This window comes from Ictidomys tridecemlineatus, unplaced genomic scaffold, assembly GCF_052094955.1.
Source record: "Ictidomys tridecemlineatus isolate mIctTri1 unplaced genomic scaffold, mIctTri1.hap1 Scaffold_510, whole genome shotgun sequence".
Classification (NCBI taxonomy): domain Eukaryota; kingdom Metazoa; phylum Chordata; class Mammalia; order Rodentia; family Sciuridae; genus Ictidomys; species Ictidomys tridecemlineatus.
The window spans coordinates 116777-134073 of NW_027523339.1; the positions used below are offsets into that span (position 1 = coordinate 116777).

Sequence of the window (17297 nt, forward strand, 5' to 3'; positions counted from 1 at the left end):
TAACCAGCTGGTATTCCCATCCAACTCCTCCCCAGAAACACGCCCCTCCAATTCCTCAGCCAGAGGAGAGCCCAACCACAGGAGGACTTCCATTCCATGAGGACACCCCCTGAGTAAAGTATACTCTGGGAACCATCCTCCGCTCTCGACCCCCCAAAAGTAGAACGCGCAGCTAGCGCCGCGCCTCCTTCCGGAGCCTCCTCCCGACTGCTGGCTAGGGGTGAGCGCCGGGGTTAGTCAGTCCGCACGTGATGCGCGATGCCCACATGACACCACCGTGGGCGGGGGAGGGGGACAGGGGAGTGAAGCAGGGAAAAAGTTACAGAAGACCCATCAAAGCTCCCAAAGCAATTTATTCCTTCTCCTCCTCGCCAGTTAGTGGTTCAGGGATATCTAGGGAACAACTGGGGATCCAGGCATCTCCAGTCTAGTTCTCAAAAAACTGGACGCAATTCTCCACTGGTCTCCCACCCTCTGCTCCTCCCAGCCCCGCTGGTTATGCCGCTGCACCCTGGAGTTGCTCCTTCGTCCTTTCTTTCCCTTCCTTCTCCATCCCTCCTTCTTTCTTTCCTTCCTTCCTTCCTTCCCTCAAAGCTCTCCGTCCACTGCGGGCGATGCCACTGACGCACATTCAATTTGCCCCGGGAGCTCCGAGGAGGTCAGACAAGGCCGAATACCTTCCAAAGGGGAGGGTCTAACTACGCAAACAAAGTTGCACGCCACACCGCAACCTGCTCCACCCCTCCCCTCGGCCCCCCAAGTCGGATACCCGGCACAGTTCACTTGCACCTCTGGTCCTCTCTCGACCCCACCCCACCATCGCGCAACACACCCCCTTCCACACGCGCGCCCACCCTGGCATTGCCCCGCTCCGCAAGCCGTCCCTCTGCCTGGCAAAGGACCCAGCCAGCCGCTGCGCTCACCTTGCTTGACACACTTGAGCCGGAGGGGGTCCTTGCAGTGTTTGATCACAGCCAACACGTCCCTGATGGTGAGCCCCGCCACGGGGGTCTCATTCACCTCCAACAGCAGCTCCTCCGACACCAACTTGCTGCCGCTTTCATAGGCCACCTTGCCGGGCTTCACCTCTCCCAGGTAGGGGAACTGTCCATTCTCGGCGCCCCCCTTCAATTCAAAGCCCAGCTGCCCCTCCGGGTTCCTGCCAATGACACTCTCATGGACTTTGCTAGTCCAGTGGCTTTTCTTTTTCAAGCTTTTGGACATGGCAGTGGGGTGAGTCTCCTCAGTTCCTGGGGTTCCTTTGGGGAGGGTGTTGGTATTGAGAGAACGAGGATGGAGGAGCAAGGGGGCAAAGGGGTGAGAAGAGCAGACTTTGCCTTCCTCCCCCCTCTGTTCGGTGCTTTCCCTATTCTTTGGATGAAGTGTGGACGAGGAAGGGGGAGGATGAGAGGGACGGCTGGGCAGAGGTAGGAGAGCTTGGGTGAGGTTGTGCTGTCCCTTGAATGACACTCAAGGCTGTGGCCCCGCAGCAGAGGAAGCTGTGGTGGCGGCGGCGGCGGCGGCAGAGCCAGAGGAGCAGTAGCGAGCGGGTGGGGTGGGGGTGGGGAGAGAGGGTAGGGATGCCGGGGGCCACTCCTGCGTGGTGCGAGTGGGAGCGCGCGCGCGCGCCTGGGTGTGTGTTGTTAGCTGATATCCATGGCAGCTGCAGAGGCAGCGTCAGGGAGGGAGTGTGTGTGTGTGTGTGTGTACTAGTTGTACTGTACTGGCAGAGGGGAGGAGGCAAAGGAGGAGGGAATAAGCAGGAGAGGGAGGAGGGGCGCGCGCGCACCGGGTGGAGAGCCAGGGAGGGCTTCGCCGCTGTATCCCTCCCTCCTCAGCTTGACCCGGTAGTGAAGGCAGAGAGAGAGGCAGGCTGGGTCCGCCTGGCAGCCTACGGGAGGAGGCGGGAGTGGGGAAGGAGGGGAGACGAGGCCCGGTGTGGGGAGGCCAGCAGCAAGGGCCGCTAGCCCAGTGCGGACCTTTCTTCAGCCCCTGTAGTGTCCCAGCAGTGCGCTAGGCTGCAGCGCGAAGAGGACGCCCAGACTTCCTCTGACCCGAGCTCGGACGGAACAGAAATAGAGGGACCTCAACAGCTGGCGAACCGAGTGTCTGATGTCTCTTGGAGCCGGATCCTACCGTGAGAAAACTGGGGTGCAGAGACCTGGTGAGGAACTGCAGAAGGCCTGGGAGCCTGGAGGTCTGCGGTGGGGAGGAAGTCACTGTTGAGAGAGGCTGCATCGCTTCACTTTTACAGTTGCTTACTCTTTGCAAAGTTCTCAGAAGTCCCCCTCTGAGAAGGGAAAGTTAGAGAACTGAAGTCTGGTTACTGTGATTGCGGGGAGAAGGTGAAGCAGAATCTTGGACTTGGAGCCAGGACTGAAACTTAGCAGAGAACGGGGGTTGTCTCGTGACAGGGGATTCTAGGGATCTGAGTAAGGGGTTTCACTTTTTTCAGTAGGAGGAGCGGGAAGAAGAGGGCTACTGGGGTGAAGTTGGAGAGGAGACTGTTGCAGAGAGCAACCTCCACAGAGAAATGGACAGCTTAATCCCAGACCAGAGGCCCAGGGAAGGCAGGGCACGCCCTGCCCAAAAGAGATGCCAGTCAGACTTGTACCTAAGGAAGAAACCTTAAGATGATCTAGACAACCTCCTGCTACAGTGAAAAGAAAGAAGGTTTTGATCTGGACTGGAATTGAACTCTCTAACCCCCAACTGTCTCATTTCCTTTCACCAAGTTTTCAACCAGGAGGAAAGGTGAGGACAGGGCTCAAGAAAGCAGGAGGGCTGCTGATTTTCACTCTTAATGCCCTACAACGAGTGTTGTAGGACATTAAGAGTGATTTTTAAAATTTTTCTGTAACTGATAAATGAATTTCATTTGCTTAACTTTCAAATGATATGTTTCAGACAAAAAAAAAAAAAGTCTAACACCCACTCATCTTTTTAAATCAGTGAACAAAAAGCATTGAGCAGTTAGGATTCTTGATGTCTGAGATGAAGGGAATGTGGGAGGCAAGCAGTACAGTTAAAAATGCTTGGGAGGACCCAAACAGAGGGGGATTGAAGCCAGCCTCTGCTACTTAGGAGGAGCCAGGAGCATAGTATCAAGGAAACTCAGCTGAGACTCAGTTTCCTGCTTTGTTAAATGGGATTGATACTACTAATTTGAGAGGGCTGTGGTGAAGACGAAGTTAGGAAAAGCAGGCAGAACTCTTGCCTGGGACAGGTGAGTAGGTGTTCAAAATGGTAATTTCCTTCCTCTTTCCCTCCCTCACTGTTTGGGGGGAGAAAAAGATCAAGCTAGGTCAGAACTGAAGAAGAACTTAAAGAAGGTTTGTTTAGCTTTGTGTCTTTTTTCATGTAAGAAATCAGATCTCCAAAGAGTCGGCTGTGGCTGGTGAGGATTACTCAGTGATCCAGGGCCAGTGCCTGGATGTAAAACTAGAGCTGCAGGGAGTGTTCAGAAACAGGCAAGATTTTGTAGCAAAGCCCAGTCTCACCAGAGGATGTTAGGTTTTAGCAGGATGAGGCACTATCCTAAGTGGAAACTGAAAGTGAGAACAAAATATGTATTGGTTTAACACCAATTATGGGTTACCATGTATGGGTAGACAAATACTTATTAAGTTCTAAAAATATATCAGATATATATATCTTCTGTAGGCTTTATACTATGTATTTCTCCTAATACCTTAATAACGCAGACATTCTTTTCATCCCTTTTTACATGTAAGGAAACTGAGGTACACAGGGATGTATTTTTGGAAGGCTACAGATCTAGTTGGTGTTGATGCAAGCATCCATTCAGTGTTTGTTTGCTGCAGACTTTGTCTCAGTCACTGTGTTGAACTCTCTCCCATGAACTTACCATGCATCATACCAGCTATGAGTATATAGTGCCTCCAAAGTTTGGTTCTATTCCATCTTTTAGGGACAGTTAGGAAAAATATAAAACTAATGGAGCAGGAATTTGAGAACATGCTCATCCTTCAGAACCCTGTGAAGTCATGGAAGTGCATGCCAGTTAATTTAGTGTTCCTCAGCTCCAAATCTACTCTTGTTTGTCCTGAATTGTTATATTGGAGCTAAAATCTGTAATATTTGCTGTCATTTAGCACAATATTAGGCTTTGTCAGCAGAAGGCACTAGATTGGCACAGACAAAAAGGAGGGGCTCTTGGTCACTCAGTGACTTTTAGGCCAGTGTGTCCAAGAGATCATTGTTACCCACTCTCCAGTAAATTTGGGTAGTTCTTCAGTCTGTGGCTTCCCTGTCAATCTCACTGACATGTCAGTAGGTGGCTCCTACCAAGTTTTACCAGCATTGCAGCTGGTGAATTACTGCCAGCCCAGTTAGCAACACCTGAACAAATCTCGAAGCCATCCAGTGAGCCATGGCATATTTTTTTCCAATAAGGTCTGACTCTCAGCCTTGTAGAATGGTGGGTGAAGATTGGGGGAGTTCTTCCATGATATTAGCCTCCTGATTACTCCAGAGGCAGTGACTGCTTCTTGTATCTGCTATCACTGCATTCTTTAGTGGTCTCTATTCTTTTAGTAGTTGATCGCTTTTGTTACTTAATAATTCTTCATATTAATTTTTTCTCTTTCAGTTTTGATACATGGTATAAGAGGAACCCTGAAGAGATTTTAATCTTGGGAGTCAGAAATTGATACTGTCTTTATTTAGAGAAACTTGTGTGACATCTCATAGATTATACCTTAATCTGAAAAAAATGAGGTGGAGATATATATATAATTATATATATTATTTATTTAAAAAAATAATATATATATATAAATTAAAAACAGGGTTAAGTATCATGTAAAATTTGAACTTGAAAGCTGTCAGAATTGAAGATATTAATTATCAGTATAGAAAATAGGGTAACCAGAAAATGAGGATATTTTCTATAAAAATTGGGATTTTACTGGGGAAGGGATTGATAGAATTTCTTGTCAAATTTATTGCCATCTGATGAATATTTTTGTTTGTATTGACTACCTTTTCAAAGATGAAAACAAGCTGTGAGTCTCAAATAATTTCAAATTTCCAGCTGTAAAAAAAAATATGGCTGAAATCACAGCAATTTTGAAATGCTAGGTTCAGAATAATGTAGTTCATTTGTATTCTGGCATCTTTCAGGTTTGCTTTATTTCTCCTTTGTCTTCTTTGACCTTTTTGGTTATATATATATGAATTATTTCATCATTTAGACTTATATAAGAAAAAAATTATACTAGATATTAATTCTGTCCCCCCCCCAAAAAAATGAAATTTTAAAAGATAAATGAAGAGAAGCCTGAGTTTGTTCCATTTTTAGAAGAGTTCTATGATGTCAATCCTTGTGACAGAAACAGTCAGGCTCCACCCTGATGTCTTAGGATCCCTTTGAATCTGAGTGTCCTTTCCCCTTGCTTCTGTGTGTTTTTTTTTTTTTTTCCAACAGCTTGCCCTGACACTCTCTTTGGAAGACTTCCCAAAGTTACTAGTCTCAGTTTGCCTAAGGTGCAGAGAGTTAGAAAGAACCAGTTGCCAGAATGGACCTCATTATGTAGCCTAGCCCTCTTCCTATACTGGCAAGAAAATCTGAGGTCCATTTATACCTTAACTTCCCCGACAGAATCATGTTGGAGCCAGGATTTTGCATGAAATCACCTTTTACCCTAGCTTGCCTACTCTGATATCTTATGGGTTTTCGTGGAAGGACTTTCTAAATAAATCATGTGTACACAATCCTCATCTCAGGGCATGATTCTGGGGACCCTGATGTGAGCCATTGCCTTTCCTTTTTACAGATGAGGAAACTAAGGTTTGGTTATTTTAAATTGCCTGAAGTCACACTACCAATAAATGATGGAGTTGTGATTTGAAACCCGTGACTCAAAGTTTTTACTACTAATGTTATATTACATTTAAACTCCTTAATACTAAGTACATTTAAAGTAACTGAACAGATGTGGAAACAAAACTCAGGAATTGATTGATCAACAGATGTAAAAATGTTGTTCATATATTAAGAAATCTGTAAATGTTTGAGGAGGAATGACTGTGGACAGTATGACCAACATGTGATGCACCTCATCCAAAAATCCTTATCAGAGATGTGACATGTCCCAAATTTTTGCCCAGTGGTAAATGTTCAGTGTGGTTCTCAATCAAGGGCTCTCGTCAAGCCAAGGTTGAACTGGATATTTCTATTAGTTTGCTACTGTTTCTGTAACAGATTAGTTGTTTAAAATCCAAGATGGGTCTCAACAGGCCATGTTAGACTTCTGACCTCACAAACTGTGGATAATAAATTAAGGTACTGATTGAGGATCTGCATTCCTTCTGGTGGCTTCAGGGGAGACTTCTGTTTTTTGAATTTCTTGCTCCTAGAGATGACCCAAATTTATCCAATTGTTGTCCAGTTGCTCCATCTTCAAAACTAGCAATGGGGCCAGGTGTGGTGTCACACACCTATAATCTCAGTGGCTTGGGAGACTGAGGCAGGGGGACCGCGAGTTCAAAGCCAGCCTCATCAAAAGCGAGGCTCTAAGCCACTCATTGAGTCCCTGTTTCTAAATAAGATACAGAATGGGTTTGGAGATGTGGCTCAGTGGTTGAGTGCCCATGAGTTCAATCCCCAGTACCAAAACAACAACAACAAAAACCAGCAATGGCCACTCAGGTTCTTCTCACATCCCTTTTCCTGTATTTCAGACACTTCTGATAGCCTTTTCTAATTTTTGGGACTCTTGTGATTATATCAGTACCACCAAATAATCCAACATGATATCTCTATTCTGAAATCAGCTGATTAGCAACCTTAGCTCCATCTGCAACTTTAATTTCCCTTTGCTCTGTAACATCACATATTCCTAGGTTTCAGAGTTTAGGATGTGGAACTCATTACTCTTCACAGTATTATAAATCATTATGGCTCCTATCCATACTGCTTCTTGGTTCAGGTCACCAACTCCGCTAAGGTGTATTATTGCGGATTTTTCTTCATCCTTTTACCTCAAAAAACACTATTATGTTGCCAGAATGACATTTCTGAAACCACTCTTTTTCCTGTGTTTAAAATCCACTTGTTGTGTACATTATGTACACAGCAAAGTCAAAACTCCTGATGTGGCTTTGATTCTCTGTCCCTTTCCTATCTCACTAGCTATGTTTCTTTATTTACCCCTAAGGTTGGAATTGGGGGCAACCAACCTATGGGTTCTCCAGGATAAACAAATGAAAGTAAATACTCTTATAGCATCTATTCTAGGACCCTTGCAATATAAGACAGAAATTTCAACATTCAAATTTAATTATGCTTATATTAGAGCAATGTGGTACTTGAGCCGATCTCCCACCCTACCTGGGGCCTGGAGCAGCTAAGCCAGGTGTCCTACCCAAGGGTAAGGCCTGTATCTTCCCCTCCTCTTTCAGTGTTTTGTTCCCACCTTCCTGAACTGCTTAATTTCCTTTGCTTACTTGGCTTCAGTCTGTGTTTGCCTAAAATACAACCCTCTATCGGTGGTCCATCTTATAACTATTTATCCCCTAGACATACCTCTGGGGCCACCTTCTTTCCTTTGAGAAGCATTTCTGACTCTTCTTCCTGATGCAAACACAATTCTCCTTTACATCTCCATGTATCATTTTTGGAAATATGACTTCTAAGTTATTTCCTTATTTTCATATCTCTCTTCCATAGCAGGAATGAGTGTGAATTTAAGGATGGATTCCATGTCTTACCCATCTTTACAGTCTTACACTGTCTGACACACTGTGAAAGCTCAGTAAAAGTTTGCATAATGGCAGATATGTCCAAAGTGAAAGTGCCTAAAATTTCATTATATGATCACTACTTAATATGAATTCTTATCTATTTTATTAAATTATTATTCCTTTATACCCATAGTAGTATCTTACAATAATAAAATATAGAAAAACTCATTACGACAAGGAAAAGACAAATATACCTAGATGTGAGCATGAGGACATGGGCCAGCACTGCATCTGGGCAGAGTCTGAAGATGGTGCTGATGGTGATAAGGGACAGACTCAATGCACTCCATGTTGGCCCATGAACATTCCTATTCCTAAACTCCTTTTCAATTTGTTATGATATTCACATGGAAACTTTTAGGCTTTTCTACCAAAATATCTCTAACAATTTTATAATCATCTCTCCTGTGAAGAACAATTTTATTTCAAGTTTCCAGTTTCACATAAAACTTCTTATGAACTTTAGACTCTGTTCTCTAGTCAGCCCATATTTGTACTACCATAAAATATGACTTTCTTCCCAAACCTGTTCTAAATGGAGCTGTGAGAGGATTTGCTATGTTTATCTGGTGATTTCCAGCATAGTTGGCCCAACCCAGTGATTTCACAGGTATGCCCAGCTTAAGTTCAGCAACTAGAAATACAAACTAAAGTTCTGGAGAGAGTTTGGGCTACAGATATATGTGAGGACACTTTGAAACCTTGACCCACTTGCTTTACCCAGCAGAATGGAAAATGCAAGAGGAAAAATCTGTGAGTGAGCACTAGTTCATAACATTCTTTGCTGGGCCTAGAAAAAAAGGAAAAACTAGTGAATAAAACTGTATTTCAATGTGAATATCTAATGCTAAGAAATCAGGCCTCCTGAAGTTAGTGAAGGGAAGGGTTATGGGCTTACACCCCATAAAACACATACATGGAACTGTATGTTTTATGTACTCTCATGTCATATTACCTCTGTAGGGCTAATGCTCTTTACCTCAAAACCTCAAACATTTTAGTAATTGTACCTTTTAGGTTTAAATCAATTAAATTTGCATGAGAAGGCCAGAACTGGATCATTTTAGTTGAGAATTAATGTTCAGTGAGCCTGCTTCTGCATTATATAAAACCTCTTGGTATTTCTAAGCATTGGGGTGAAATATCTGGTTCAAATTCTCCTATAACTCAGGAATTTAATTTCAAACAGCACTGTCATTGTTTATGTCTGTCTGTCTCTCTTTCTCTCCCCAAAAGATTTGAAAACATGAGAGAAAAAGATGGAAGAATCAAACTTTGACTACCTAAATTCATGATATTATCAGATAATTTTGATTGCTAGAAAGTTCTTGAAGGATGTGACTTTGATTCTTGTAAAGGATCTCTTTGCTTGAAATTTATGATCCATGAAATATATACACAGTGGAGAAAGAGAACTGGAATAGCAAATTGTTTAAATCATTGCTCCGTCTTAACTGTAGAGCTCACAAAGTGTGAAGAAATTGACCAGCTCAAGAAAACATGAATTTTTTTTTGTTCTCTTACTTTAAAGCCATTGCAACATTTTATGTAGTGAGAATGGTTACTTTAATAAGGACCCATGATGCTTTTGTTACAGTATTCAACATCTGCATAAAATATAGCAGGATAATATTTTCTTGAACCTGGAAATGTATTCCTTCTAATCCAATCTCATGCAGTCATACTGCTTGAATATCAATCTTACTTTATCTTTCTTTTTTATTATTTTGCTCTCTTGTCAGTCTTTTATCATCTTTCACATTCTGCTAAACTCAAAAAGACATTTTCATATTTTTTTTACTTTAAGCCAGTTCTCACTAAATTTTTTAAAACACTGAAAAAATTTCAGATACTTTGACTTCATGCTATCAGGTAGTCATGTCTATCCCCACCCTCCTTTTAAGTGGATAGTTTACTTTCTGTCACATGCAGTTTTTTAAATTCTAATTTTTTAAAAACCATCTTGCAATTTTTGTGTGTGTGTGCTCATTTCTACAGAAAATTTTATAAAATACTATTTACTTGTCTTTTACTTTACTGTTTCTAACAACTTTCTGGTTTTTCATATTATTCCCTCTGTTTTTCCAATAGATATCTTAACTCATTATTTTTTCACTATAACTCTTCTCAGTGTATGCCTTCTGAGTTCCATCATTTTCCATGTGAGTTTAAAAATAATTTTAACTATCTTGAACCAATTGTTATATGTCTACTTTCTACATTCTAATTCTGCTTATTATTTTTTATCTTTTTATTATATTTTAAGTGACAAGAGTTTGAGTTTAAAGAAAGTAAAATAAGAAACAAAGGAATAATAATATCATGGATTTAATTCCTGTTAGTAGTGAAAAAGGATATAGGTGAAAGGCAAGTTGTAGGAAGAAAGTGAACATATTAGATTTTGAAATAGTAAGGAACAGTCAGCTGTGTTTTGTAGTCTTTGGAAAAGCAAATTATAAAAAAAAATTGAAAGAAAAGTTCACCATACTTCCTTAGCCAGATTATTGAGAAGCACAAATGCTGATGAACATTTGAAGGCAATGAAAATGTAATTCTAATTATACTAATTTTAATAATTTTGCAAAACTCTCCAGACACTATTCCATGTGGTGTAATTCACTTTTAACAATTTTGAGAGTCAGAATGTGATCAATACTAGTAATCTTATCCTTACCCTTCTTTCTTTAAAAATGTGTAGATTGTATTATTTGTGTGTGTATATATATATATACAGTATTGTATATGTGACTGAATATATATTATTATATATTGAACATATACATATGTATATCTTCCAAATATTACTCATAATTCTTACATCCATTGAGAACCAACCATTTGCCCGAATAGGGATTCTTTGAAAGTCCAGGTTAAGCAACGCTCTTAAGATCAGTTTTTTATTTATACATAAGAAGCTTAAGTCATTTTCCTACTGAACTCTTATGACATGCAACCTGAGCCTTGTCATCACATTTCTTCCTAAGATTTTAACATTCCAGACATGGCTCAGTTTTACTTTGAGAGCATGACTTACATTTTTCATTCCTTCTAGAGGTTGAAAAAGGAAAAGAACACTATAGTAGGAGGAATAAATGGAACACATACCCATCAATGAATATGAAGAGGAGAATTGCCCCTAAAGCACAAAATCAACTCACACTAGCAAAGTAAAAAAAGAAAAATAAAAGGATTTTTTTTTTAAAGATCAAAAGGAATCAAATTGCCTTCTGTGAACATGGTAGAGTGTTGAGAGCCAGATTAGTTGAATGACCCCTGGCATTTTTGCCATAGGGAATGGTTGAAAGGTGACCCTGCTCTGGGGATTAGGGCGGATCCTGCTGGGAAGAGGGCACTCTGGGATTAGGGCGGCTCCTGCTGCCTTGGGCACCCACTACTTTGGAGTTCCCTTTGAGTTCTCACTGGCTTCTGAGAGAATTGGCGCATGGAGCCTGGTGGAGGGAGTGTGTTCCCAGGAAGTGTGTGTAGAGGGCCAGTGAGATTTCGGAAATAAAGAGATGGTGTTTGAACCTACAAGGCTTGGTGGCAGCTCGGTTATTTTGTGCCCAGCCACACTGAGGCAGTAGAATTTTGAGAGAATGGTCTCAATTTATCTATCAAGGTAACAGTTATTAAAGTGAAAGAAAAAAAAAAGAAGGCTAAGTTTTTTTAAGAAAGAGACATACTTTAAGACAGATCATGAAATAATTGGAAATCATTTAATTGCTTTAGAGAATTTTAATCTTCCAAGTTCTCAATTAGATCCTATGACAATGACCAACTTCTCAATTACGACAATGAAAGAATCAGAACTTTGGAAAACCATTTCTTCAATATCTGGAGAAAATTGGGCATTAGAGTAGGCAGTAGAATTGAGGAGAAAAGCAAAGCTATTTATTTTAACATTCTGAGATGAACTTAACAAACTTTAGATCAAAAGAGTTAAGATATCAAGAGAAAGGAATAATATGAAGCACATGTAGGTAGGTTCACAAAGAACAAGTCAAATCATTTTTATGTATAAAATGTGACCTGTTTATTGAGAATCCATGTTAGCTTAATCATTAACATGAATGCTTTCTCAGAATGGGTAGATCAGCTATAAATGCTTCAAGACCAGGTACTCATCATCCTATTTAATATCAAATAATGCTTCCGTTGGAAATTCTCTTTTAACTTCTCAAGTAGATCATAGGATAATTCCCTCTATGGGACTTGACCAGGACTGCACACAGTAGAACTCCTATTTCCCTCTCATGTGCTCCTCTAATATTTTAAGTTCTTCCAACAAACTCCCATTGTTTCCTCACATTCAATTTGTGAGATCACCTCTAGAAATCCTTTCTCCTGGATATCTTCTAGGCTTTTTCCTGAGTAGAGTCACTGAATCTAAAGCTGTCAAATATTTTGAAAAGAACTAACCAATTTTAATATACATTTATAACATAAATTGAGTTAATATATGTTTAATGTATAATGTACTTTGAAAAAGAAATGCTATGAATAAATATAATACAATTCAAAATTTTATGTAAGTGTGGGATAAAATTTTCCATGCTTTTAAAGGATAATAATCATAAACATTTTTACCTACAGTTAACAATGGCCCTGACATCACTCAATTACTAGTTTTATGTAGTCTATAAATTAAATCCCATCTAGTTTGGATCTCAATTAAATTATTTCCTTATATTAAAAACTTGTATAGTACAGGGACTGACATTTTAATAATATTTTTAAGATTTTAAGGACATATTTTAATGCAGTGCAGTTGTGCTTCCCACCTTAGGCTGCATTTATAATTTTATTTGTATTGTCAACAATAACTTGCTGGGAGAACTAGAAATAAAGATATATTTTCTTTATTTCATAAGAATGTGAGTTTGGGGATTTTTAACCAAAATCGAAGAGGCAATGGAACATGCAGTCTGCTTGATTATGTAATTGCAAGGCTTTAGGGATTTATTAAAATATAGACCACAAGAAAAATAAACTTATTACAATTTTTAAGCCTCCGAAATATTTTAAAGGATATTAAATAAATATTACTCAAAACTTACATTTTAGCAGGAAGTACTAAATGAAAGAAGTGTTAATTTTTCCAGAATTAATTGAGATTTATTTCCCAGTTTATTTCTCTGGAGACAAATGTAGGTCTGTCCTCAAGAGTAGAATGATTTGCATAGGAGGAATGATTTAAATGGCTAGAAACCATTTTCACTCTTTACAAAATGCTTCACTATGTTTTGTCATATTGCCTGATAATGTTGCACTAGAGATTTCTTTCTTTGAGATAATAAAATGCAAATATCTCTGAAAGGGTCTCTTCAGCTTTAGTCATACTCATTTGGCTACTAGTGAAAAAAAAATGTTTTTACAGGATAAAGGGAATGTTGCCAGCTAACAATTCCCTGGAGTCTGCACTACACCAAACGTTGCTTAGCAATTTCCAAGATTTTCTCAGTCTAATTTGGAGGAGTGTAAAGATTAGAAAACAAGGGGATGTGGGCATGTTATAGAGAGTTGTAAAATTGGTATTTATTGTATGTTTCCATTCTATCTATACTGAAAGCTTCACATGCAAAGAAAATGGAAAGTTAGCAGGTGAGTGTGGTAGAGTAGTACTACTTTAATTGAATGGTAAGGGAAAGCTTCTCCTAGCAAGTGATTTTTATACCAAGACTTGAACAATAAACAGTATTCAATTTTGCAAAAAGTTTGGAGAAAGGCTTTTTAGGCAGAGAAGAAAATATATTTATGTCCTGAGGTGGAAACTTAGCTTGTCAGAGTAAGTACGTAATTCTAACTTTCACTGATTTATGCATTCAATTGGATTACTTTATACATTAGTTTTTGAGATCTTTCACAATTTGATTTCTGCTTAAAATTAATTCTCCCCTGATTTCTCACCGTACATGGTGCTAATCCATGCCTCTGAGACTTTGTGTTGTTGTTTCTTTGTTTAGTATTCTTCTCATTTGTTATTTTTTTGTCTGAAGAACTCTGCTTCAAGCATTTCCTCCTAAGGGAGCCTGCTCTCACTGTCCCCTGCCCACAACCTATAGAATTGCTACATCTTTAAGCTACTAACATCTGTGTATTTGAAACACTGCTTCACAATTACTGCATTTCTCCTTTTATCACTTGTGAGTTTCCTTAGGACAGAAACACTATTAATTCATCCTAGAGTACATAGAGTCCAGCATAGTATGTATCTTCAGAACAATTTAATAATTTAGCATTTACTTTCAGTACAATTTCCATGATATATTTGTTCTAGTTAAAAGCCAATATCCGCTAGAATATTTATCATTATTTCATTCAAAACAATAAAACGTTAAATTGAATTATGATTACTCAAAGTGAATGCAAATTAGATTCATGGAAATATGTAAAGATTGAGTCATTTTTGGCCTATAATTTTCAATTCAGTATTTCAGTTTACCATACTTTATGATGGATGTTCAGCCCACACTTAAATATATTGGCAGTGAGAGCTAGTTATCACTTTATGGAAATCATGATTTAATAGCATGTTTTGTGTGGTTAGTTTTTTCCCTTCTTAAGTTAGACTGGTAGAATTATATTCGAAGCATTCATTGCACTATATTTACTGGAACTTGTGTTCATAACTTGGAACCCGAAGGTGTTTTCAACTCCTATGTCCTTGGCAGAAATGGAAGAGCTGTATGTGAAGGTAGGAAGGTGAGATGATGGGAGATGTGGCAAGAGAGTTAGGAAAAGGAAACAGTCATGCAGTATCCAGGAGGTTTTTCCACAGGCATATTTTTTTATGCCAATCCCAAGAAGATAATATGTGTAAAGCAAGGACATTCAGGAGGTTCACTTAGGAAAATCTCTCTGGTGGTTTCCAATTCTACCAAGTTGTATCAGTGAAATTCCATGGTACTGTCTCAGTGAACTGAGCCAACATCAAGGGAACAGGAAAGGAAAAGAATTAAAGAACTAAAGCTAATTTCATCTCTCTTCACTTTTACCTCTTTTCATCAGTCACACCAGCCAACACAGTTTCTTTTACCCTTATCTCAGGTGTATCAATCTATGTGAGCAACAGGCATTTCTCTGAAAGATATCTTTGAAGGGATTCTTAAGGAAAATAAGTTGAAATCTAAGATCATGAGAACCAAGTAGACATTGAATTTCCTCTGCTTACTGTATCCTGTGATACCTCTGTTCCTGACACTTACACCATTCAAACATATTTCTCATTGGCTCTTTCCTCTACCTGAATTGTTCTTTCCTCATATCCTCATGCATCCAAGTTTTGCACTTTTAGGTCTGGGTAGAGTTCACGGAGACCTTCTGCCTTCCATTCATCTAATATAGTTCCCTTCCCTCCACTCTTTTGCCAGTCTATTCTCTTTCAGGAACCTGTTTCATTTCCTTGAGAAAATTTATTATTTAAAACCACCTATATACATTTCATTTTATTGCACATCTTCTCCCTCTAGAATGGGAGATGAGACATGTTATCAAATGAGACATTTCCTCTTCTGTTCTCTGCTCCTTTCCCAGTACCTAGAATAGGCCTGGCACACAGAGAAGCTCAAGACATATTTTGTGGGATGATGGAGGAGGTGAATTGAAATCTACACACTACTTTATGGAGGAGCACAAATACACCTGGGAAAAACAAACAGAGATAATTTCACTGGTAATAAAGACTGGTCCCAGTACATTTGCAGCACAAGGTTATCAGCAACTCCCCAAACACAAGCTTTAGATCCCCTCACTTGCACTTTCACCTTCCATGGCCAAGAGAAGGGTTTAACAATGTTCAATAGTGTTATCAGATATGTATATCCACTAAATCAATCTGTTTTCATTCTGACTTCGGGATCTGCCCAAAGGTAAATTGAGTCAATACATTTAGTATAAGTTCAGTGACATATACTATGTGCTCTCTGTCCTTTTGTGTAGAGTTAGGTGGTGTCTAGTTGTCCCTTAGTGGAATGGGATGGCTCTAGGAATACTCCTTCAACCCCACATTGATCAGTAAGCATGGTGACATGAAGTCATCTATAAATGGGTTGGTTAAGCTTACTTCAAAAAGAATAAAAGATTATTTACTCTACCACAAACCCTGAAATAACATTTTCATGTTGTGGCTTAAATACAAAAGAAATGATAAGAGATTTTTTTCCAAAATTTAAAAATAATCCTAAATGGTTACATCATATTTTCAATAACCAATTGCAAAGTTAAAAAAAGCTAAGATGTCAATAATTTTAAAATGTTTCATAAGTGAAAAACTAATCATTCTATTCTTACCATAGAATATTTGATATCACAAAATTATCATCATATAATGATTTGATCAGGGAATACTGAATCAAATTGTATAGGGAACAATATATTAAAGAAGTATGGCAGGCTATTAATTATTAAAAAAGAAATTTTTTCTTGTTTATGTCATATTTGTGGGATTATAATTTTAACAATGTTTTGTATAATTTCAGTAATTTGTTGGGATGTCATTTCTTATTCTAAATAAATACTTGTTTTTACATCTAAGTTTGTGTTTGCAATTTTGAGTTTTTATTCTTAAAGAGTGCTTCCCACATTGTATAAGTTTCAGACTTCACAAACCCTGATATCCTCCAGATTTTATAGTAAATATTATGAAATAATACATATTCTGCTTCCTTTGATAGACTCTCATATTTACTGAGATACTATCTTGTTATGTTCTCAAGTAATAAATTAGGAGATAAGATGATCATGTAATCAATACATCATAACGGACCTTTTGGCAGGCCAAATCAAAAGTAGTTTCTACCAGGGAAGAAGGGTAGCATCATACTGAAATAGATGTCAGAGACATGACATTAAAATGACTCAGCGGAATTGAAAATACATACTTGTAATACAAAAATATTTTCCCTCGAAAAGTTTCTGATATTTCAGCACTTGTGCAGTGTCTCAGGAGATGAGGACCCAAGTGACTGGCTTTTGTTTTAGATTTTTCATAACCGACTAGGGAAATATTTTTGCTATGCAGGTTCTTTTTAGTCTCAGTAAATGAATGAGCCTTTAATAGCTGTCTCTTTATTTAATTATTTTTAAAGTGTATATCAGTATGGACTCCTAGATTCTTACTTACTTTGCTAGGTATAGACTGTACTACCAGCATCCCTGATATTGACCCTCAAATTGTCCCAGATTTGGCCAATAAGTGTTCCTTGAGTGTGGTTTCCTTGCCCTTTTGTCGTGGCCCTCTGATTCTTTGAGCCATTCCTTGTTTTCTGATATAACAATTTGTTCCAAATTTATATTGTTTCTCTTCACAAGTTATGGAATATGCCTATCCTTCAAGATCTCTGGCTTTTTTCAAAAACACATACTATTTAGAAAACAGAATTCAGTAATTTGGCTCATATATGCTATCTGTTGGCCATTGCTTTAGGCCCTCTTGGAGGACTGAGCTTTAAATAGATATTCAAAATACATTTGTATGTAATATAATGAACACATCAAAAGATTAAAATAAGTTCATAGTGATATTTCCTGTT

General features: G+C 38.9%; 1 long non-coding RNA gene across 1 annotated transcript; it reads left to right on the plus strand.

Moving 5' to 3' along the window:
* Positions 1-258: 258 nt before the first annotated feature.
* LOC144373854 (uncharacterized) lies at positions 259-16299 on the plus strand. Its single transcript, XR_013433392.1, has 3 exons — positions 259-1095; positions 1990-2754; positions 4613-16299. It is a non-coding gene; the product is annotated as an uncharacterized LOC144373854 (long non-coding RNA).
* Positions 16300-17297: the final 998 nt, after the last annotated feature.